The sequence below is a fragment of the Pseudonaja textilis genome, chromosome 2 (assembly GCF_049901715.1).
Source record: "Pseudonaja textilis isolate UNSWEBS1 chromosome 2, rPseTex1.2, whole genome shotgun sequence".
Classification (NCBI taxonomy): Eukaryota; Metazoa; Chordata; class Lepidosauria; order Squamata; family Elapidae; genus Pseudonaja; species Pseudonaja textilis.
The window spans coordinates 132,716,752-132,740,781 of NC_141991.1; the positions used below are offsets into that span (position 1 = coordinate 132,716,752).

Sequence of the window (24,030 nt, forward strand, 5' to 3'; positions counted from 1 at the left end):
GGCAGGAGACAAAGACTCCAGAGATGAAAGAGGCCATGGGGAAAGATGCATGAGGGGGGGAAAAACACCCCACATTCCTGCTTAATAAAAGGAAGGATCAGAGGCCATATAGGACATAACCACAAATAAAGGATGTTCCCTGAGTGGCCCAAGGGCACTCGGGCACAATTGCAGAAGATGTTGATGATCCATATAATGATCATCCCTACATCATATCTATTCCCAAAATAAGATTGTCTCTCTCAGGAAAATACATTTCAACCAGTACTCTAGTTTTAAGGCTCAGAACAAATTAACTTGAGTTAGGTGCTCTTTATTTAACTCTTGTTTATTTGTTTCTCTGATTTCCATAGCCACCCATCTCAAAAAGGGATTCTGGGCAGCATACATCATCAGTGGCTATCTTATTTTACACTGACTCTCTCATTCTCTCTTTTTCTCTCTTGCATTTTGGGGAGGGGAGATTGAAGGTCAAAATTAATGCACTAAACCTTTTACCAGTAAATACCTGAACAGCTCCCCCCCTTCTCTTAATTTCTTTTTTGAATGTGCCTTTGATATCTTCTGCAAAACTTAGTGCAGATGTGATACAGTCCTACAAGGGGGGAGAGAGTGGGGAACAAAATCCCCAACACAAATATTCTCCCGTCTTCAGTGGATGTCCTGGAGGTGACTGGTTGCTCATCTCCTAATTATACAAATACAGAAATTTTCCAACAGGTGAGATGTAACCAAATAACTCATTTGTCTTATCTAACAACACAGGGGTGATTATGAGTAGCAATTAGCTTTTTTATTTTCAAAAATGGATGAAATCTGTTTCATCACCATAATATTTCTTGATATTTCTAGATGCAGCTTGAAGCTTCTCAGTACCAGATAATGCCTAATTTAAAATTTCAGCCTGAATACATTCAGCTTTAAGACTAAATGTAAATTCCAGGATTTAAAAATCACTAAATAATTCCCTCTTTTCTTTTTCTTTTTCTTTGTTTTATTTTACTAACTGATGAAGACTTCTAGAAAACCCCAGGCTAGTGTCCATGCTAGAATTAGACTAACAAGGGGATCTGGAATAATTAGGTACATCTTTAAGCTGGCCCAAGGTGCACAATAATATTGCAATCAAAATGGCAGAAATTTCAGTGTTCTTATGAATTAATTGAAGGTATAAGAGGAAGGGGAATAACAAGGACATTGCTATTTTTGTTCTTAATCAACATTACGGAAGTTATTTTGGTTTATCTGCTGATGGGACTGTCAAGATTGCTTCAGCAATTGAGGGAGCCAACCAATTGATTAAATAAATAATGTTCACTTGCATACAAATGCAGGCTGAGAAAGTTCCACTGGGAATCCAAAATACATGGGATCCAAAAGACAACTTCATATTGGATTGGGAATTTGGGGAGAAAGTTAAACCTATATGTGATGACTGGCATTACTATGGATTCACAAGAAGCCCCAAACCAATCCTCCATTATTAATGTTTAGCCAAAAGAAAACAAACAAACAAAACCCTGCACATATGCTTTCAAGCTTTCTCTCTACCACCCCTGAAGCAATCAGGGCCTGAAATTTTACTCTGTCAAAAAATATTAAATCTCAAAGCTTAAATTCTCAGGATTCCACAGCAGCTACCCAAATCTCTTTTGAAAGTTCATCTAAAGTATTTGCAGCATGATTGAAACCATACATTGCCCTAGACTTTATCCCTAACTCTGAAAGAAGAGCAAATTTGTCTGCTGGTTACAAGAGTTGTCCTCTGCCCATATCAGGGGATGAAAATCTACTGTTCCGGTAATTGAAAACATTACAGTTACTGTAATCATTATACCTGTAATATTGGCTATGGCTTCTCTTGCTCAGTTTTCAATATGCCAAGGCACAAGTAAAATAATTTCCTTCTCTTCTTTCCAATGAGAGTAGAATAGACATTTGGCCCAACTCTTTCCAATTGCACTTCAGCTGGGAATTCTGCTTATATGTGACAACGAGCAGCAGATCTCTATAAGTATATTGTACTTAGTAGTTCATATTAAAAGGGAGAGTGTTAGAGCCTTTTTTTTTTCGCCTGTCAAATTGTATGGGAGAATGTATGTAGTTGCGAAGTACAAGAATTATGGCTTACATCAGGGGTGTCCAAGCTGGCTGAGGAATTCTGGGAGTTGAAGTCCACAAGTTTTAAAGTTGCCAAGGTTGGACACCCCTGGCTTACATCGTGGTTCACATGGAGCCATTCTAGGCAATTCTAGGGTGCCTCAACACCACTCTTGGCAAGTTGCAACTCATTGTACTTCATATTGCTGTGATGGTAAAAAAAAAAAAAAAAGACATGGATGTTCATGTTTGACAGGAAAGATGGATTTCCAATACCCTTAACTCTAAGTGGTTGAAGTGGTTGGAGGAGAGAGTATTTGCTAGACAGAATTAGTGGTTGAGAAAGGGTGCTTAATACATACTTCCCTCACAAGTACTTCAACTTCTCAAGGCTTTTTCTCCACTGTCTGGAACAGGGCTGTCAAACTCCTGGCCTGCGGGCTGTATGCTTCACGTGCTGGCCATGCCCATGCCTGATTTAGCAAAGCGGGGGGAGTCCTGATATGTCACATGATACCACCGTGACGACATGAATTTGAGACCCCTGGTCTGGAGAAATACCATCTCGGCAAAAGTTAGCAGCGGGCAGAGAACAAGTTAAGAATCCCTCCTACTTCTCTCTCCCTTTTGTCCAGATGCCTCACGCTGCTCTGAAAATCAGTATCAAGCATGGAGTTTAGTATTTCATATGGGTTGCCAAACATTAAATTCCAGTTTTATTCCATATAGTCCGAAGGGCCAACAAACCCTTGGAGCAATCAACATAGAAATCCATCAGCGCCTTATTTCTTCTTATATCTCCATTTTTAACCAAGATGGAAGCAGTGATTGCAAGAGCTACACTGGCCCATGGGATCCTTTGGTCCATTCAAAGTTTTGTGGTCACCCAACCAAAGGGAGTGAGCTTGGAAGAAATGAAAGGGTTATAAATAAACACAACATTTAGGTCCTTTTGCTGATTACAGGGCAGAGCCGCAGTCTGGCTATGCAGGAAACTTGCTCTCTTATTTTAGCAGCTTGTGTTTTGGGTGACCTGACTCTCAGGGCCACAAGTGAACACAGTCTCTGTTATCAAGATTTTCTTATTCCTTGTCAGTGAGTGGGATCTATATGCTTATGGGGGAGGGGGGGAAAGGATGGACTTGAAACTGGTAGAAGTACAAAGTTTGATATAACTCAACACTAGCAACAATGTGCTGGCCTAGTAGAGCTTTTTCCGATCCATCCTGCCCAGTCTATGATATGTCCAGGCACATTTCTCCAATATGGTTTATTAATTTATAGGTGGCAATTCAAGGTTAGAAACAGAACATTTTTTTTCTCCCAAAATAACTGAAAGCATTGCTATATACTGCACGAACCAGAAAGAGGGCTGAGAAAATATCCAGAAACCCTCACATCCCGGACATAAACTGTTTCAAATTCTCCCTCAGGACATCACTATAGGACATTGCATGGCATAACAACTAAACACGGTTTTTCCCCTTGTGCCATCACTCTGCTGAACACCTAATTCTCACAGCACTGTCTTATGCCTAAGGATATCTACCCATGTAGTAGGGCTGTATTACTATTCTCCTTCTCATCTTTCCTACTACCTGCTCTTTTGGGTATCTTATGACTATCACTTTGTTGGTTGTATCTTATGATTTATTATTGTATCTTATGATTTATCCATTGCTAGTACAGTATGTACACTGAGAGTTTATGCACCGGAGACAAATTCCTCGTGTGTCCAATCACATTTAGCCAATAAAGAATATTCTATTCTATTCATTCTAATTTCCACTTTGATAAAGAAATTCAATTGGGGTGGAAGGGAGATCTGTTTCATGAGAGTACATCCCAAGAATTACAAAGAATTTGGGGGGAAGGAAGTCTTCTTTCATATATAAGGCAGTACCAATCTGCACCCCTGGGATTTTATAACTTTGTGAGGGTTCCAAAGTAGAACTCTGCGTAATCTGCATGCTGAGATCATTAATTTCCAGATCAGCTGCTGCCCAAACAAGCAGAGGAGGGGGACAATACACAGGATGATATAATCACACAAATGCTGCTACTCACATACTTGCTTCAGTTAAATAAATGGGACAGTTACATGATTATCATATGCATGTCCCAGTTTTAGCATCATCATGTTATGCTACAAATGCTACCGAGTCTAGACTGGAGGAAACACGACTAAGGAACAAGCTACAATTCCTTTCGTGCTGCTGGGCAGGCAGTTCATTCTCAGGAATTCCCACCTTGAACCACCTCCCAGCTTCTTCAAAAACAAGTTGACCATTCTCCTCCCACTGTTTAGGAGCCTTATTTAAGAACAGCCTTGCCCTCTCCTTCGCAATCACTATTTTTAATTTTCCATGCTGTAAATATATTGAAGAAACACAGCCAGGCGCTGGGCAGTGGCCGGAGCTCCATTTTTCTACTTCCCATTGGCCCAGGAGAATTTGTCTCTGTTCTCCCATTTCATCCTTCACAACACAAGGGGACAGGATTAAGGCCACAGGCTAAGCAGCACAAAGCTACTGTAGGGAATAATAAGAGGGATAAGTCCAATGACTGATTGGAAGTGCCTTAGGTCAAAGATAATAGGGGCAGCCTTGAGATGGTTATTAGTAACTCAAAAGTTATATAGTGGCAATCTACCACATTATGGGCCTGGTTATTTGAGGGACTGCCTATCTCCCCTGGTATCTCTCCAGCTGATCTGAATTGGCAGAAGTTATGTGTACTGTGGTTTCCTTTTCATTAAACAATGCCATTTATAGGGACCTCGGAAGTGTGCCTTCTCTGCCAGCCCTCTGGAGTGAGGCTTCCCCCCCTCAAATTCAAATGGCCCCCACCCTACTGATACTTCAAAAGGTCCTAAGACCTGGCCTTTGGCAAAGGTGATTGAAGCCCCCCCCCCTTCCTGCCCCCCTGCCCCTTTTCTTTGTTTCCCATCTGGATTTGTTACCTCTGCCATCTTCATTCTTTTTTGTTTTCTGTTTTTTTCTTATTCTAATGCTTTTTTAAAAAACAGTTTTGTAAGCCACTTAGAATCACTAGGAATCAGGCGACATATAAATTGAATAAATGATGATGATGATTAGGGAAAAAGGTATCACAATTCTATTTCAGCTACTGCATGTATTGTCCATCCTCTCTCTCTCTCTCTCTCTCCCTCTCTGATTAATAAGTGACCCGTTCATTCTCAAGATCAGAACAAAACTTTAAATGCTTCGAGAAATCTCACAACTGCTAGGGCAAATGGGATTTTGTTCCAATAATGCGTGTGATCAAGAGAAAATGATAGCTTGTACATACATCTGCAGTACGACCATCTCCTTTCATGAACAGAAAAGTGGTATTTTCAGGTTTAGACTGAAGCATGCCAAAAATCTAGGAAACCAGTTTGATCAGAGCCCATAATAGCCAGAAAAAAGTATACATATACAGCAGTGAATTACTGTCTCAGTGCTTTAATGAAAACCTTACATTTGTACAGAAAAGGAACGAGGGATACATTATGACAGGCCAAATCAGGACTTGTTTTACTAAGACCATATCAAAGTGATCTAAAAATGCTATTTCTCTTCCACTTAAGTTTCAGAGAAAATTCCCAAAGCTTCTGCAGTTAGTCAGCTATTGTAAGAGAAATCCCTGGTTGGTTGATTATATCAGATATGCATTATTGCATAAAATGTCTCTCTTATTTCAGATGCCTGCATCCCCTTGAGTATATTCCATATTTTCCAACATTTGATCTTTCCAATAAAGGATATATGTATATCTGATCTCTCTTCAGCGTGTTCCCTTTTAGAATGCTACTTTTTCCGTTTCAAGCATGAATGGACATTTCCTCCTCCTTCTTTGGCCACTTCCGGTCTCTCCAGGGGAGGTAGGAGCTGTGTGGAGGGTACATCTTTGGGTGGCAGAAGGCCCAGTGTGGGGGAAAGAGAACATAATTGAAGGGAGTATGCTGTTTGGGGTAGACTTTGTAAATTAGATTTCTACTGGAATCCAATTTGGAGCAGACAGCGCCGGGTTGACAGCTGCTAACTTGATTATCTTCACCTTCTAATGTTCATTCTGTGGGAAATGCCAGCCAGCTCAGTTTGCAGGGAGGATGGGTTTGATTTAGCAATGGCCTTGGTAGGTCATTTGTTCGTCAGGGGAAGGGACTGAGTCTTGTTTAGATGTGAAGCCATTTCAGTTCCCTCTGCTGTAAATGTAAATCTTCCATTGCTCAAGGCGAGGAGACTGGACTGCACAGCTCTGGAAAGTATGAAGCAATTCATGCTGCAGCTTCCTTATTAGGTATTGGTAAGGGTTAAGGCAAGTATCTTTAAATTCTGGAGAGCTATCAGTTCCTAAGGAGTTCTTGACTTACCCAGTTACAGTTGAATTAGCTGTAAAATCTTTGGTGAGGGATTTCATACAGAGCTTCTTAAGATCCAAAAATTGTGGCTCCTGGATCCCTCATATCTCTATACAGTAGTTAGAGATCACCCACATGTGTAGCCTGCCTGGAGCTAGTGCAGGTCACTATTTCTAAAGAGCAGGAATGTATGATGTCATCCTTTATCTACTTCTAGGCTTCAGGGAAGGCAACCTCTATATATCTTTTTTTCTATTCCACATCAACCAATTGTGTTTTATGTCTTGTGCCAGTTCAAGCAGCACTGCCCAGTTCATCTGCTTCAAGTCACTGCTTGGCATGCAGACATGGGTTACAATATTATGTCATAGCAATGACCCCTTCCCCTCTAATCAATGGTTCCTGCTCTCTCCCCACATTGTTTTTACAATTTCACTAGTAGAATGGTGAAAAACTGATATTTTAATATTTTATTTGTTCATTGATGAAGCAGTGGGCCTGTTCCATTTTGATTCACAAGTTAAATGATGAAATAAAGAGATGCCCTCTGGCTCAAGTGATTTGTTTTCAATTTATCAATAAGCTTCAGAATTTCATTTCTTCTTGCTACTATTTTCACTAACTCCCTTCGTAAGAATATCAGTTGGGATGAAATATTAATTTAGACATTGATGTCTGCTTCAACACTTCTACATAACTTCAACCAGCTTTGCAATGACCTTTTTATTTCACTCAAGGACTTCCTTTATTTCTTTATTATCCACAAGTATCACTATCTCCATATCTGTTTCTCTCTTCCTGCTATTTTTAAAAAATATATATATTGTCAATTTTAATATAATTAGCAATGTGCTTCTCAAAACCTCTGCTCCCACCCCATGGCACCACTAATCGTTTGTTTTAAATTTTGTACCTTTTCATTCTCCTTGCTTATTCAAAGCTTCTTTTTCCGAAGGAAGATTTTTTTTTCTTTAATGCAACCCTTAATATTGCTGACTAACCATGCAGGTAACCTCCTGGATAGGATAGTATCTTTTCCAATCTGCTGAAGTCGACTTATTGTGAAGTTCCATTCCAGCTGAGCTTCTATCACTGCGGTTTAATCCCCAGGCTTTTTTGAGAGAGAGATTTGATCTTCTTTGATCTTCTTTTTTGGCAATCGTTTTTGCAGTTTGTCCTTGTAAAGTCATATGTGATTCTTGTGGACTTCCCCCGCTCCCTCCCATTGGCAATTTTTCCACTTATAGTTAAATTAAATTTGATGGCATGGGTAAACCCAATTTCCAGACAGTTTAAAAATACTCACATTTTGTACAAGGCCTTGGGAACCATAAGTCCGGATTTGCCTGATCTTTGGTCAATTCTGTCAGAAATTGTGTGATGTGACCATGCTGTTCGAGGGTTGGGTCAGGAAGCTTAAGCGTTATAGCAATAGCAATAGCACTTAGACTTATATACTGCTTTACAGTGTTTTACAGCCCTCTCTAAGCGGTTTACAGAGTCAGCAGATAGCCCCAACAATCTGGGTCCTCATTTTACCCACCTTGGAAGAATGGAAGGCTGAGTCAACCTTGAGCCTGGTGAGATTTGAACTGCCAAATTGCAGGCAGCCGGCAATCAGCAGAAGTAGCCTGCAGTATTGCACTCTAACCACTGCACCACTGAAGCTCTTTTATGTTATGCCAGCTATTTAACCAAGTTAAACATAGGGATGTCTCGTAGCACTATGATAGCTCTAAGGGGGATTCCTATTTTGTGTATCTTGGGGTGTCCATAGAATCTCACATGAGAGGCATCTATTCCTCTCATTTTCCATCATTCCTTCTCCGTTATACTGTTGGTTTTGTTTGAGTTGGCTGAGGTAAGCATTCATGGATAGGCTCCAGCACAAGTCTGAAAGCTCAGAAAATTAAACCTCTGGTCCTGGTGACTGACCCAGATTGGATCCTTTGTTCAATTCTATTCTTAACTTTAGAAGAATACAGTAATTGAAAATATCTTAAATGTTACCTCTTTGACTTAATGAGAACCAGTCAGTAAGAAGGGATGGATAAATTCACACATGATACTGTCGGTAATAGCAACACATTCTCACTTGGAAGTTTCTGTGATTTAATAGCTCATTTCAATTTCATTCTTCAAACTAAAATTTCCCAGCATTCTTTTTCCAATCTCAGACTAGGCAAATCCTTATTATTCTTCAGACCAGTTTATCCATTCAAAATGATCAGGTGACTCATTTAATTGATTTAATTCACAAATGTAGGAAAAATTTCACATCACTCCCATCAGAAAAATCATAATTTCATCTGCAAAAATATGTAACTGAACCATAAAATGTAAAGTCCTGTTCTTATTGTTTCTCAAAGGTGTAACTTCTTAGTCAGACTAGGAAGCTGTATGTACTGTACTGTACTCTGTTTACTTTGACCCCTACACTCCAAGTAAAGACCTCAAGTAAAGTAAAGTGTATTCTTTGGGTTTTTAAAAATCCCTTTTAACTGTACCTTTGGTACAGTTTGGTATATAAAAATGTCCTCTGTCCCTAACTTATAAGATGCAACCAAATGTAGAAGCTTGTGGATGTTCTAAACATTTAGTTACCATTCTCCACAGCTACTGATTGAGTTGGCACAGAATTTTGCAAACCTTCCCATTTTCAAGTTGTCAAGTTGTTTAGAATGAAATATTGAAAATTAATGTAGCAGGACTGACTAGGGAATATATCAAATGAAAACCATTTATGCAAAATCCCAAGTGTAAATATTAGAACTAAAAAAGCCCCTCATTACTGGAAATAGGTTTACCATCTGAAGAACATTTACTTGGAAGAAAGTGGTATGAAATCAGTGAAACTTCCATCTAATATTTTCAAAACTGGAATATCATTGCAGTGGAAGTTGGTGGTTGGAGATTTTTGGGTTATATTTCCAGCTCTGAGCTAATGCATTAGAGTAGAATGGTATAAAGCCTTGAAAAGGAAGTGAGGTTTAGATGCTTAGAATAGGAGAGGAATTTGGAAGATTTCTGGGTTTTATCCCCAGCCTTGCCACTGGGCTCTTGGCAATGTTATTACTGGATGTGTTCCTGGGGGTTTCATATCATGAAGAAATGTCTTTAAGGACTGAGCTATTCTGAAACTAATTTGCTGTGGAGCAATTGGATTTTTTGCCCACAGTGGAAAAGGGTGGACCAGTTCATGTATCAGATTATATAGTATAATCAGTAGTTTGGTTACACCTCTAGAACTGTATAAAAATTCAGTGAGAAAAGCTGATAACAAAAATCATTCCAATTCTCCATTCAGCACACATTTTGATAATTCCCTCTGCTTTTAATTCTGGGTTTCTTGTTGAATTGGGGTTGGAAATAAATTGTTAATCCTTGGAGGCTCCAGGATAATCCGGGTAGATTGTTAGCAACTTGATCTGCCACTAACGAAGTATTGCATATGCCTAAAACATTCCTAAGTAACTTTTGACCTTCCAAACCAAACACAGTTTACCAGCTATGTAAAGTATGATTAAACCCAGACATGAATAGAATTCTTGATATCCCATTTCTCTATCTTGCGCCTGTTTTCAATCTCACCTAGGATAGCCTCCTTGGAAAATGATGTAATTCCTCTTTATACCGGTATCCTCCACAGCCTCCTTTTCTCTTGTTTCAAACCACCATACAGTTTCTTTTCTTTAATGCCCGGATCCATACTTCATTTCAGCCATTTTACATTTAACCTAATAACTTGCGCCCTAGTCTTTAGATAGCTGAAGCAGCGCTATTATTCACACATATCAGGAAAGGTAAGCAGCAGCCAAGGGGAATAAGCATGTTTCACAGCTGAGAATTATTGTTAAACTTTGAAGTGGGTCAATGGAATAAAGTTTCTGGAATCTTGACCTGGAGTACTTCCACAGTGTCCTTTTCTCATATGCTATTATCCTTCTGCCCACAACCCATCAAAATGCACTGTTTCTTCTCAGCATTCAATCCACTTTAACATCCAAGGAAGAAAATCCCATTCTTTAGATGTAAAAAATAAAATACAGGTAGTCCTCATTAGCGACCACAGTTAGGACTAGCAATTCAGTCATTAAGCAAAATGGCTACTAAATGAAACCACTACTCAGCTTAAGATCTTATTTCAGCTTTCCTTTGCTTTACAGACCTGCAAAAGTAATAAATGTTAGGACTGGTCACGGTGTTATCTTTTTTTCATCATCAAGGTAAAAATGCATGCAGTCACTGTAGGAGGCAATCACTAAATAAGAACTACTTGTAACAAATAGAAAAACAAATACCTCCATTCAACAATCTTCACCTGTTTGTAGTATCCCCTGGTCACGTAAATGTGTTTTACAACATTTTGGCCAAAAAACAGCATTTACTTTCAGTTTCCTGCAAAACCAGCCTAGAATAAACATTTGGTTCACTTAGTGACCAGGGCATTCACTTAATGACAACTGCGCTGCAAAAAAGGTTGTAAAATCACATTGGTAACATGGATAGCCCACTTTATGACCCTCATGATTTATGACTGTAATGGACAGGCTCCATTACAGTCATAAATAGAGGACTACCTGTACTTGACTGAGAGATCACCAGGAAATCCTAGGGCTAGAGAATAGGCTAGAAAGTTTTTTAAAAAAATCTCAGTAGAAGGCAGTCACTGTATTACTGGATTGTTGCTTAAAAAAATACAGGAATGTGTCCATGAAGCTACCACAAATCAAATTCAAATGGAGCCAGATTTCTTTAAACTACTGCTAAGAGTTGAGTCCTTGAATCCTGTTTTTACACAGCCAAGGTAACTTCTCCATAGTCAGATGTAGCGGTATTCTGTGTAGTTCAAAGTTGCATGCTTCATTGCAGGGGACAGCGGGGATTATTTAAGGCAGCAGACCCCAACCCTTTGGGTACCAGAGACCATTTCTGAGGCAGTGATGGTATTCAATTTTTTTTACTACCTGTTCCGTGGGCATGGCTTGGTGGGCATAGTGTGGCCTGGTGGGTGTGGTGTGGCTTGGTGGGTGTGGCTTGGTGGGCATGGCAGGGGAAGGATATGTAAAATCCCCATTTCTGCCCTACTCCAGGGGAAGGATATACTGCAAAATCTCCATTCCTTCCCCACTCCTGGGGAAAGGTTACTGCAAAATCCCCATTCCCTCCCCACCCCACGAACCTGCTTCCTAGCTCCCTTCTCCTGTGCAGGGCAACAAAAGAAGACCCAGACAATCAGCTGGGACTCAGATCAACTGGGACTTGGCAGGCAGCAAATCAATGAGGGCAGGGCCAACCAGAGGTGATATTTACCAGTTCTCCAAACTACTCAAAATTTCCGCTAATGGTTCTCCAGAACCTGTCAGAACTGGCTGAATGCCACCTCTGGTTCCGAGGAGAGGGGTTTTTCCATGGACCAGAGGGTATGCGGTTTTGCATGCTACCTGCAACCCCTGGGTGGGCCTTCGCTTGCTTGCACAACCCAATTTCTGGCATGCCATGGCCTGGTCCACAGATCGGGGGTTGGGGACCCCTGATTTAAGGCACTGCTTTGCATGCTGTTATAGACAAGCAGAGCAAAATAAGGTGTTAGAGGCTTGTATGCCCTCTCTGGGGACACTATAATGAGTAAAGACACACACAGTAGTAGATGACTATGAAATGTTTTATATGCGTGCATGAAATTAAAAGCAGCTGAGGGGAAATCCAAATGTTATCTCAACCACATAGCTACTGCCGATAATCACTTCCACCAAAAATCATTTCCACCTGCTCAGGCTCCACATGAGGATGGTAATGTTCACAGGATATCCTGTTTACAACCCCGGAGAAAGTTACCACACGTAGATGGCAATTGTGATTCTTCTCAATGGGAGTAAAAGAGACCAGGTAACAGGTCACGAGAAAAACTTTTTCCAAGTGGCATGGGCAGAAGTTGCCAATCTAAATAAATACTGGGCTATATTAGTGAATGTTAACGAACTGCCTCTCCTGTTCATTATTTAGTTAATTAATTCAACTTGATCCCCATCTGACTCTGGGGGGGGGTGTTCACAACAACAACAAACAAACATTCAAAAAGCATGCGACATTAGCAATAATCAGATGCCAAAAATATTCAACAAGACAAGCATGTCTTATACTCACAAGAAGTACTCTAGCCCAAGTACTCTACAGCTACTCTAGCCCAATGTGTGGGAGAAATGCCAGATCTTTAAAGCCTTCTTAGAATACCACGAGAGTGGAAGCCATTTGCATCTCAGGGGGAAGCCTCATTCCAGAGGGCAGGTACCAATACAGACCACTACAGAGAAGGCATGCTCCTGATAGATGGCACTTCTTGATCTGGAACACACCAGCTGGATTGAATTGGCCAGGCTGATCCCATGGGAGATACCTCAAGTGACCAGGCTTTATACCATGTAAGGCTTTAGAGGACATAGTCATCAGAAGGGCTTTTGGATGTAGGAAATGGTGCAGCTGGCACAACAGATGACACTTTGTAAAGGCCTCCTACAGCCACAGCTACCATTTAGCAATAGCAATAGCAGTCAGACTTATATAACGCTTCACACAGTGGTGGGATTCAAAAACTTTTACTACCGGTTCTGTGGGCATGGTTTAGTGGGCATGCCATGGCTTGGTGGGTGTGGCAGGGGAAAGATACTGCAAAATCCCCATTCCCTCCCGACCCCACTAACCTGCTTTCCAGCACCGTTCTCCTGGGCAGGGCAACAAAAGAAGACCCAGCTGATCAGCTGGGACTCGGGAGGCAGACAATAGATGGGGGTGGGGCCAGTCAGAGGTGGTATTAGCCGGTTCTCTGAATTACTCAAAATTTCCACCAGCGGTTCTCCAGAACTGGTCAGAACCTGCTGAATACCACCTCTGGCTTCATAGTGCTTTACAGAGCTCTCTAAGTGGTTTGTAGAGTCAGCATATTGATCCCAACAATCTGGGCTCTCATTTTATTGACCTCGGAAGAATAGAAGGCTGAGTCAATCTTGAGCCAGTCAGGATCGAACTCCTGGCACTGGGCAGTAAGTTAGCCTGCAATTCAGCATTCTAGCCACTGTGCCATCATAGCATTTAGCATTTACTCATCTAGTAGATGCTACGAATCTAGGAAGATTGCATAGCATCCCAATGAATGGGAAAGTGCTACTCTATCCATGGTTAAACATGGAATATCCCCAGATCTAGGTGCCCTAACATTTTTAGCTACTCATCGTGGTTGGAGACAGTTCTTCCCCATCCAAAAATGCACTGTCTCATGGCACTGGAACAGAACTTCCACGGCCTCACTTGGAAAGGTTCTGTTCCAGTGCCATGTGGCTGTGCATCTTAGTGTTTGACAAAGGCTGTCTGGGTGGCCTCATTTTTTTAAAACAAAAGGTAAAATATGGGCTACATACTCTTCGAATAGTCTCAGAGTACAGTCATTTATCCAGTCACAAATCATGTAACGGTTGTTTAACTAATAGCTCCGTGTCAGTTTGTAAGTAGGTATTGAATGGAGTGCCAGAGTTCATTTGGTCCTTGTGCTGTTCAACATCTTTAATAATAATGTCGATAGGTCAACATCATTGGGTGAAAGAATTGAGGGGGTAAGTATCAGAGTTTCAGATAACACAAAATTAAGTGGAATGATTTAACATTTTAGAAGAGAGAAAGAAGATTCACAAAAATCTTGGCAACCTGAACAAAAATGGGGGTGGATTTGGTTCACTGTCACCCTGGAATCAGAGGATACAAGTTATAGGGAAGGCGATTCAGGCTAGATATTAAGAGAAGTTTCCTGACAGTGGAATAGGTCACCTCATGAAGTTCTAGGAGGTCATTTGAGGTCTTCAGACATTAAATAGCCATTTGTCCAATGAATTAATTAATAAAATATTTTTCTATCTTCCAACTCTATGACAAGCCACTCCCCACTCAGTTATATAAGTATGGAGTTTAAAGCTTTTTTTCTAGAGTTGGAATGTGCAAAATATTTAGCAAAAACAATGTCTTTAGAAGAAAGCCCCCTTTTCTAGAAAATTTATAATTATGTATGAGATTCTAGTAGTTTTCCATTCTAAACCCTGTCAGTTTCTCAAACAATTAGAATGTGATACTTTTAAGACATGTATTAAAGTGTTGAGAAGGGAGAGCACACAAACATTGCAAAAAGTGGCAAACTACACTGCCAATTTTTGTCAGGCACCACAGAAGAACATAGGAGATGAGGCAATATTCGGAGCTATATAAGATGGTTCTACTTCCTTTGTTCATCCTTAATCAATAATTAATTTTTTTGTCCTAAGAATTTAGGTCCCACATATTTATCAATCCAGTTTTGATTAAATCTTAATACACTTTGTGCTTCTTCATATGAGTTCTGATTAAGAAATTTGGAAGACTAATTTTGCTATCAATCTACCACCAGCAAAGTTTGACTATTTGAGCTCCTATTCCCACTGCTGTTGCTCTTAAGCAAAAGAAAGCTTTTTTTCTGATAGTCAGAGGGAGTATTAACTGAGCACATGTGTGCTTTTGCATGTTTTTCCAGACAAAGACATGCAAGAGGAAAAATTCATAACTGATAGTCGCAGTGTAGCCAGATTTTTTTAAATTTCTTGTATTGCACCACTAATCCCTAGGCAGCAATGTAGAAGTATCTGGACACATCCTATTGCAAATGCAGGGTGTACCACATGTCTTACAGGGCTTCATATGTTAATCATCTCATTAATGCAAGAGTGCTTTCACTACTCCTAATGCTAGTTTTATGAATGGCCACTTTTAAAGAAGGTAATTGACAGCATTGGCATTTTCTGAAATTCATTTCCTTCTGGACCCGCTGCTTAATATTTTGTCTTTCACCATGCCTGAGCGCCAATGAGTTTATCTCAAAACATTACTCTATTATTCCTCAAGAAAGGTTTACATCATAATCAATGTATCTATGGTTAAGATTCCACGATTCTTTACAAAATTATCTCCTCACTGTATCTTTTGAAAACATGTCTCTAAACCTATACACTCAAGGAAAGCTCAGGAACCAGAGTCAAGAGGCAGTATAATGGGGATTGGGGTTTCCTTTTTCCTGTCTTTTTCTATTCTCTCTCCCTCTCCTCCCCCCCTTTCTCTCTTTTTCTCTGCATCTGTGTGTCTGTGTTCTCATCTCTGTGTGTAGAGGGGCTACTTCCAATCAGTTACCCCCAGGAACTGGAGATCTGAGAGAATTCCTAACAGAATTCTCTTTTCACTTTTCCTTCAAAGGGGAATCAAAATAAACTGTGGAATGAGTTCCGCGTGCTGAGGTAGCTCTATATGTGTGCATGTGCACATATGAGCATATATGTTTGTGCCTCTGTGTGAGCAGAAAATAGCACAAACGGGGAAATAGGAAAAACTCCTTGGATGGGTAGAAAAAAGCAAAACAAAAATGAAACAAGACAAGAGCCAAACACAGCATTATCTGAGATTATGTTTGCAAGCAGACTATATTTGTTTTTGACATTAATGTTTCTTTTACTAAAAATCTACTGTTGCACTGAAGTAATTAACAATTCAATTAAAAGACAGCATGTAGATTTATGCAATCTGTTTCAAATTTGTAATTAACTTGTTTTTCCAGATGACTGTCAAGTAGCAAAATAAATAGACAGACACACATTTTATTGGGAAGTGTAAATAGGGAATAAATTTCATTTGATACTGTAAACCACTCAGGGAGTGGTAGTCAGTAATATATTAAACCAGCTAAATATATAATATCCTAAAGTATACATGTTCCAAGTATTTTAAGTCAAACCAGAAATTAAATGGGGCAAATGAAACATTTATTTTTTGGAACTTCTGCAAATCTTATTCTTTGGATTTGACTCATGGCACATTTGCCAGAATGATTTTACTAGCATTGTTACATAATAAATGTATACTGGACTGGGAAAAAGGATAGGACGCTAAGTACTGTAAGAGTGTTTATTTCCCCAGTTTTTCTCAGGAACTGCCAGGCTTATTTCCAGGCAAAACGTTTATTGTGTAATCCCTTTCCTTCATTTACAAAATTGCACTGGGTGTTATCATTTTCTATTTCTAATCCTCTCATGTTTTCCTATCCACCACCAGCACTTTTATCTTTTGCCTAACTCAAGGATATCTATCTAATCTTTCTTTCTTTCTTTCTTTCTTTCTTTCTTTCTTTCTTTCTTTCTTTCTTTCTTTCTTTCTTTCTTTCTTTCTTTCATCTATATATATGAAAAAGAGTGACGCTAATTCCATAAGAACTTTTGAGTGATAGCATTAGGAACATTCCATTTCGAAACGCCTTCATTTTTATGTATAGCACTATTATATGTATCAAAAGACAGAAAAGGAAATGTGACAACATCTCTGCATTCTCTTGGTTGTTTATTATTATTATTATTATTATTATTATTATTATTATTATTATTATTATTATTATTATTTCAATGTATATGGCCATCCATTGGAAAATGGACATGAAAACAACCATGCTGTAAAAAAAACATTAACAAACAAATAAAAACCTGTAGTGGTCACCGAGGGTAAACCCAGACTTCAACAAAATCTCTGAACAGGCCATCTAACCTAACCTCCTGAGCCAGGAGTTGTGGAACATATCCAGGTCTTCAATGTCTTTTTACAAAAGGCCAGCATTCTCTTTTTAAATGTATGGTTTTAGTATGTCCAATATACTTACAACTACCTTTTCAAGCTGTGTATTTTATTAGCATATCTTTTCTTTCTTATAATACAGATTATTTAACTCAGAAGTATTGGTATTTGATATTGATATTTGATAGTGGTTTCTTGTGGTTTGGGGCTACTACTCCAATCATCTTTAGTACTGTCTGTATTATCTACCTCAGCTTTAATCGTTCACAAAGATTACTAGGTGTAAATAGAAATACATACTATTTCTATAGCAAGGAAGATAAAGCAGGAATGGTTAAATTGAATACTTTATTTGAAGAGGAAATATGTTTTTATTTGGATAACATTTCTGGAATTTGTGCTTGTGAAGGCAAAAATATGAAACATTGGTTTTGTTGATTAGAAAGATTCGGTGTTATAGAAATGGCTGGTTATATATTAATATGTAAAAGCAAAAAGTTGAGGTTGGGGTGTATTTATCTTGTATTGTGCTAGGAAGAGTTGGAAGTCAATGTCCCCTTTTCTTTCTTTTTCTTTTCCCCCTTGTATTTTGCACCCCCTTTTCCTGTTTTCTTTCCTTCCCTTAATTTCCTGTTTTCTTTTCTTTTCTTGTTTGTATTTTATACAATAAAAGAATAAAAGGAAAATGTAAAAAAAACCATCAGAATTGGCATTCTCACTTTATTTATAGACTTTTATCCCATCTTTATTACTTTTTGTAAATAACTCAAGATAGTGAACATACCTAATACTCCTTCCTTTGCAACAACAACCTTGTGAGATGGATTGGGCTGAGAGAGAGTGTGATTGGCACAAAGTCAGCCAGCTTCCATTCCTGAGGCAGGATTAGAGTGCCCAATTTTAGGACCTATCAGTAAAGAAAAAAAAAACATCATTATGGAGTTAATGAATCGTTTAAAGAAGTTGTCTGAAGCACACAATGCTTACATAGAACGGGAAAGAAAATGTTTTAAAACAGCTTTTCCTACAATAAGTGGCTACTCATTTTAAGTTATACAATATTTCTCACTTCTTTCATTATCTCAGAAGGCAACCTCTGCAAGACATTTGAGGATAACATCACTTGTCCTTTGCTGACTTGAACACTGCTTTCGATACAGATGATGCTGACGTGTCCTGTGTGTTGTCTAGTCTAATTGCATAGGTTTGCTTTCAGTTTATGAGATTTGAGGACATGGGCGAGTTGTAGCTGTCCAGCCTACAACACTCTCTTATTCTTTTAGTTGAGAGAAGATGACTGGATGAATGCAGGGAGTGGTGAATGTGTTTTTACATTATGGAATGGTATACCAGCACTTGTAAAGAAAAGAGAGATCCTGAAGAATCCCTCCCTGAATCAAGAGCATTTTACCAACTACAACTGAATCACAAATATAACTCCCTTCCTTCCTTCCTTCCTTCCTTCCTTCCTTCCTTCCTTCCTTCCTTCCTTCCTTCCTTCCTTCCACAAAGGACCTGAAAGAGGAATGTCTATGGAGCTACACACAGTCTTAAGGGCACCAGTTAACTTAACACTAAATGGTTGTAAGACAGAATTAGCCATCATGTCCCCTTTAGATTTATTTGTTGGTTGGTTTGTTTATGTTAAAATTGTTCGATGACTTACTTCAAGACAGAATCAGAGCAACTGTGACTCGATTGATCTTGCTTGATCATTTAACGATTCTTTTACACTATTGTATTAACCATAATATACTTCTGGAACATTTTCAAGAATTGGGGGTTATTATGTTACAGTAATTCCAGTCCTAATCTGCTGGGATTTTCACAGAAAGTATTTACCCCCCTGTGGGTCTTATGGTATTCAATAAGGCACAATGGGTTTCAATGCGATTTAAAATTTATAGGAAAGAACCAAGGGGATTGGGGATTGGGTGTCATTAATATGCTTATGACACTGAGCTCTGCTTTTCCATAACATGTAAATAATTGTTCTGAACTTGTATCTGGATACGGGCTATCATGGTGTATTTTGTCAGGAGACAATGCAAATGAGTGATTTCTGAGTTAAAAAATTGGACAGTTAGCATGTTCTCAGTGGGGGTTGCGTTCATTAAGAAATACCTGTCCATAATTTCCAAGTACTTCTAGACTCGTCACTGTCATTAGAAGCCCACACAATCTCCATCTCTTGCTTTGTTAGCCTTATTTTTGAATTACTGTTCTATTGTTGCCACAAAAAAACCTTCACATGGACATATCCATGGAGCCACAAGCAGTCAAGCTCAACAAGAAGGAAGCTTTTCTATAACAGTATTTAACACTGACAGTTATCAGATATTATTTAATTGGGCAAACAGCACAACTTCTGAAATGTGCCCATTAATTTAACAACTAATAGAGTAGTGAAAGTTGGAATATTCTGAATCATTTCCTCAATCTCTACCACTGAGATATTATTCTAACATAGGGCATGGAGCTCTTTTGTGTTTTAAGGGGCAAAATATCCTCCTGGTACAAAAACTGCGTTTAGAAAAATATATTCCTCATCAGAAAAGCCGGGGGATATGAGTTACATTGCCTTTTTCTTCACTGACCCCTTAATTAAGAGTCTCTCCCTCTGTAAGTTGATGCATTTTTAACTGGTACAATAACAAAGCTGCAGTTAACATCCTTCTCACTTGGCCCTTAGAGTAAAGGAACGTCTAAACAGCATGAATCAGTTCTAAGTGCTTGAGCTATATAAGATGAAAACTACCTCCATCTTGTTTCATCTATTATTATTTTATTTTGCCTTTTGCTTGGCTTACAGTCTGTCCTTACCCTTGTGCTCTTTCCCTCCATGAAAAAAGAGCAATCCTCAACATGCAAAAAGCCTCCCTCAGCCCCGGATGTTTCCTTTGTGGTCAGAGGCCCTGAAATAAGTTTCTCTAATGGGTGTGTGGGCTGTGGCTGCCACTCACTCCACCCGAAGCCCAACTCTTTTTTGCCAGCTGCCACTGGGCTCCAGACAGCTCAGCAGCAAGGAGGATCGGGGAGGCCACAAGCATGTGGAACCTTCCTTCCATCGCTTTCTTGCTGGACCAAGGACAGAAATACTCGGACAGCAGGGAGCAGGGGGGAATGGGATAGAAAGCCAGGGAGAAAGGGAAGAATAACATTGATTCATAGAAGGCTTCCTACAATTGTGCGCACATTAAAGCATTTGGGGAGAAGCTCAAGGAACTTCAGCCATGTCCCTTGGACCATTGTTTAAACAGTAGTCCTATGACTGAGAAATCTAGCTCACGAGTCATTCCATTTATCCATTATTTTGATGCCTGAACAAGAATAACATAAACGTTCAAAGGTAAGCATGTGCTTTTGAATTAGTTGTGACTCCTGGTGACAACATGGTCGAGTTGATGTCATGTAGTTTTCCTGGCAACATTTTCTAAAGCGGTCCACCATTGCCTTATTCCTAGAGCTGAGAGAAAGGGAGTGGTCCCCAGCAGTTAAATCTCTGAAGAAAGGTTCTTGTTCTTGCACACCCCCTTTCCACCCTTCTTATTGGCCTTGCCATTGACCCATCTGCTTCTGAGAACATGCATACCTCACAAAAGACATGCGACGTAGTTTGAATTGATGCTACTCCTTAAGCTGCGCTGCAATCACTTTATCTACTAACAGCAGAGAACTTATTAAGATCATGCAGTAGAGATGCACGTGGTATAGGAACCACAAGTTTATCCTACCCTGGACTCAGAGGACAGAACAGGTAGCCCCCAAATCATCTAGAAGGATAAAGGGTAAAAGTACACAGCTTCTGGAGCCAGGACCAGGAGCTCGCCACTAGACCACATTGTGTGTTTTGTACTGGATCCCTTTTTTGCCTCTCCCATGGCTCATCCACAGAGGGTTTAGCCAGAGATGGTTCAGATCTTTCTCCAAAACCTCTGGCTCAACTCCCTCTTTAATTAACAGACAGAACACTGTAGCTTTTTTAAAAAGCATTCCCTTTTTGCATAGCCTTTATTTTCCCATATAACACCTGAAAATTAAAGTAGAATCATGGGGAGTTGATATGCCCTGAATAGCTTCTTTTCTAGAGGCAACCATTCTACGGTCAGCTCATAAGACAGGCGTCATAACTCATCCTTGCTTAGATGATAGATGCTAGAGGACTTCTGATACTTTCCTTCTGGGTAACAAACTTAATGCTTTGTGTATAATTCAGCTGCAACATCTCAGCCATGTGCCAGAGTCAGAAAATATGCAGGAGCAATTCTTATATACAAGCTCAAACCATGAGCACTAGACAAACCACCTTTGAACCTTAGCTTATACCATTAGCTATCACAGTAATTAAGTTGCAGTCATTAGCAAATAAGCGGGTTCTCATGGGTTGGCACATTTGTCCAGAAGTAGCTTGGACAAAGTTCCTGAAGTTCTGGAAACTGGGCTTCACAGTTTATGGCTTGCTCCCCTTCCCTGGTTTCCTCTGACCTACTATCTAATTAGCACCAAGGCCTAGGGCTAAAAATACCTTTTCAGTGCAGGGCTGGGCAGGCTTGTTTTGCAGGCTGTGTGGTCACCATGAGGAATGGGTGAGACCTTCCCATGCCAACCTGGCAGATTGCAAACACTGCCCACAAGGCTGCGCTGCTGAATCTATTTCTGTCCTTCTGCACTGATTGTTTTTCTTTTTCCTATCCTTTTGTGTGGATTATTTGTGGGGTTCTAGCCTGCAGCCTCAGGTTCAGAAAACACATTTAAAGAACTTCAGAAGTCACAGAGATATCTGGGAAGTGCTGAAGGGAATAAAGCTATTTCTTCGCTTCTTGCTGTAAAATATAAATAAATTTAGTAATCTGCCTTATCTTCCTTTTTGAAAGTTCTTGATACTGAGAACTCACACAAAGAAGGAACTTTATTTTCCACATTTAAAGTGATTTGGGAAATCATGTAAATCCATTTGCTTGTAGGGAAGAAAAAAAACATAAAAATTTACTTAGTACCGGCAGTGGAAATATACTGCCCCACTCTGGTAACAATGGACTCAACTATTCCATTGGGACATGAATTAAGGTTTTGCTCCTCCATAACTGATTCTACAGAAGCTAGGAGCAGTAATTCTTTTTTTTTTTTTAACAGATAATTTGTTCACAGTGCAACTTGGGGAAACAATGGGGTGTCTTATGCAGTGCAAACTGGAGAAAATCTCCCAGTGACAACAATGAAAAAAGTATTTCCCCACCCATTTTCTTACATCTTAGCCTTGAACCTTTGAATATGGACCAATAGCCAAAGTCTAAGATACACTCATGAGGAAATACCATTGAGACCAGTGATTCCAGTTAAATTCCCTTGTTGTGCTAAGTTTGACATTTTTAGATCAAATCAAGATTGCATTTAGCTTTGGTGCGGACCTCCAATAGCAACAAGAAGGTGCCACTGAGAGTTGACAAGTATTATGATTTGTCTACTCCCACACACACTTTTTTCTATTCTACCACATCTGCTGTCCACAATTAGCACCTTTGATGAAAGTATTGACATGTTGGGCTTCCAATATTTATCAAGGATGCAATCTGAGATCTTATATGTTGGAAATGCTGGTAATCTAAAAAAAATCCCCTCAATTCCAGAACTACCATTTGTTTTTTATAAATGCTGACTTACCAGGATTGTTGTTGCATGCATGGGGTACTGAAGTAATGTACATGATGTATTACAGAGGAAAAAAACACACACTCTGCAAACATTGCTATTACTATTGTTATGAACTGTCTTTGACGATCTTCCTGCTATCAAGCTTGCTTCTCTAACGCCTCAGCCTTTCCTAACTGGCACTGCCAACAAGTCACTTTCAGTGCAAGGAAGCTGTGTGGCAAGCAGGATGTGTTGAAGTGGGGTGGTGTGTTTATTGTGCAGGATGGGGTGGGGGAGAGAAGCAGGGGGCATGTTTCTTTTTGTGAGGAACAGCCAGGCAGTCCCTTTTCTGTGCCGGGGCCTTCCATCTTTTTGTGGCCCAGGCTTGGTTTAGATGAATCATCATTTTGAGTGAACACGCAAACCATAATTAGCTTTGGAATATAAATATGGAAAGTTCGGCGAATGTTACTGACCAATATAGCTCCCTGGCTCATTATCTGCACCCGGGCTGCTCCACACAGCTATTTTCTGAACAAAGGGCCTCACTTTCCAGTTATTTTAATAAAACTCGGGGAGATTTATGGGACATCGAGGCAGGGGAGAGGTGGAGGTTCAGGAGAAGATGCTCAGCTGCTTAGGGAAGCTGCTGTGGGACCAGACTTTTTTCCTCAGAGGAGAAACAGGAGCTCTTCACAGAGCCTGCCCCAGCTTTCAGGCCTTCAGGGAGCACAAAAAGGAAATAGCAGAAAAAAACGGTCAAATATTTACCTCGGCAAAGACTGGAGCGATATAAGCTTGGGAGGTGCCATAAAAATGAGGGGCCATATTTATTCATTTGAAGAATAATTCTAATATTGAATTTGCCTCAGATTGGAATCCCTGCCTGTATTCTCCCTCTCTTTTAAGCCTCCAAATATTTCAAAATGAAGCCATTGCTTTCACGTTTTGCCTACACCTCCTAAAGCAGTATTTCTCAACCTTGGCAACTTGAAGATGTATGGACTTCAACTCCCAGAATCCCCTAGCCGGCATGCTGGCTGGGGAATTCTGGGAGTTGAAGTCCACACAACTTTAAGTCGCCAAAGCTGGGAAACACTATTCTAGAGTCATCTGATATGATACTACAAAATTAGAAAACTCCTATAGAGCTTTGGTTGGATCCGGAATAGGTCTTGTTTGTTTGCTTGTTTGTTTGTTTGATTTGTCAATCGCTTACAAGATAATATGTATAAGAATAAACATGAGTGTGAATACAGGAAATAGGTACGAATAAATGGGGATAATAGGACAGGGACAGTAGGCAT

At 39.7% G+C, this 24,030-nt stretch overlaps 1 protein-coding gene across 5 annotated transcripts in view; it reads right to left on the reverse strand.

Moving 5' to 3' along the window:
- The window catches only part of SP7 (Sp7 transcription factor), a 111,750-nt gene that overhangs the window by 54,429 nt on the left and 33,291 nt on the right, over positions 1-24,030 (reverse strand). For 3 of the 5 annotated variants that reach the window (XM_087925330.1, XM_087925329.1, XM_087925331.1), the window contains one exon: positions 17,877-17,999. The exons of the other annotated variants lie outside the window; for them this stretch is intronic. The gene's annotated coding sequence lies outside the window, so the exon portion shown is untranslated. The remainder of the gene's footprint in view (positions 1-17,876; positions 18,000-24,030) is intronic. 5 annotated transcript variants of the gene reach the window in all.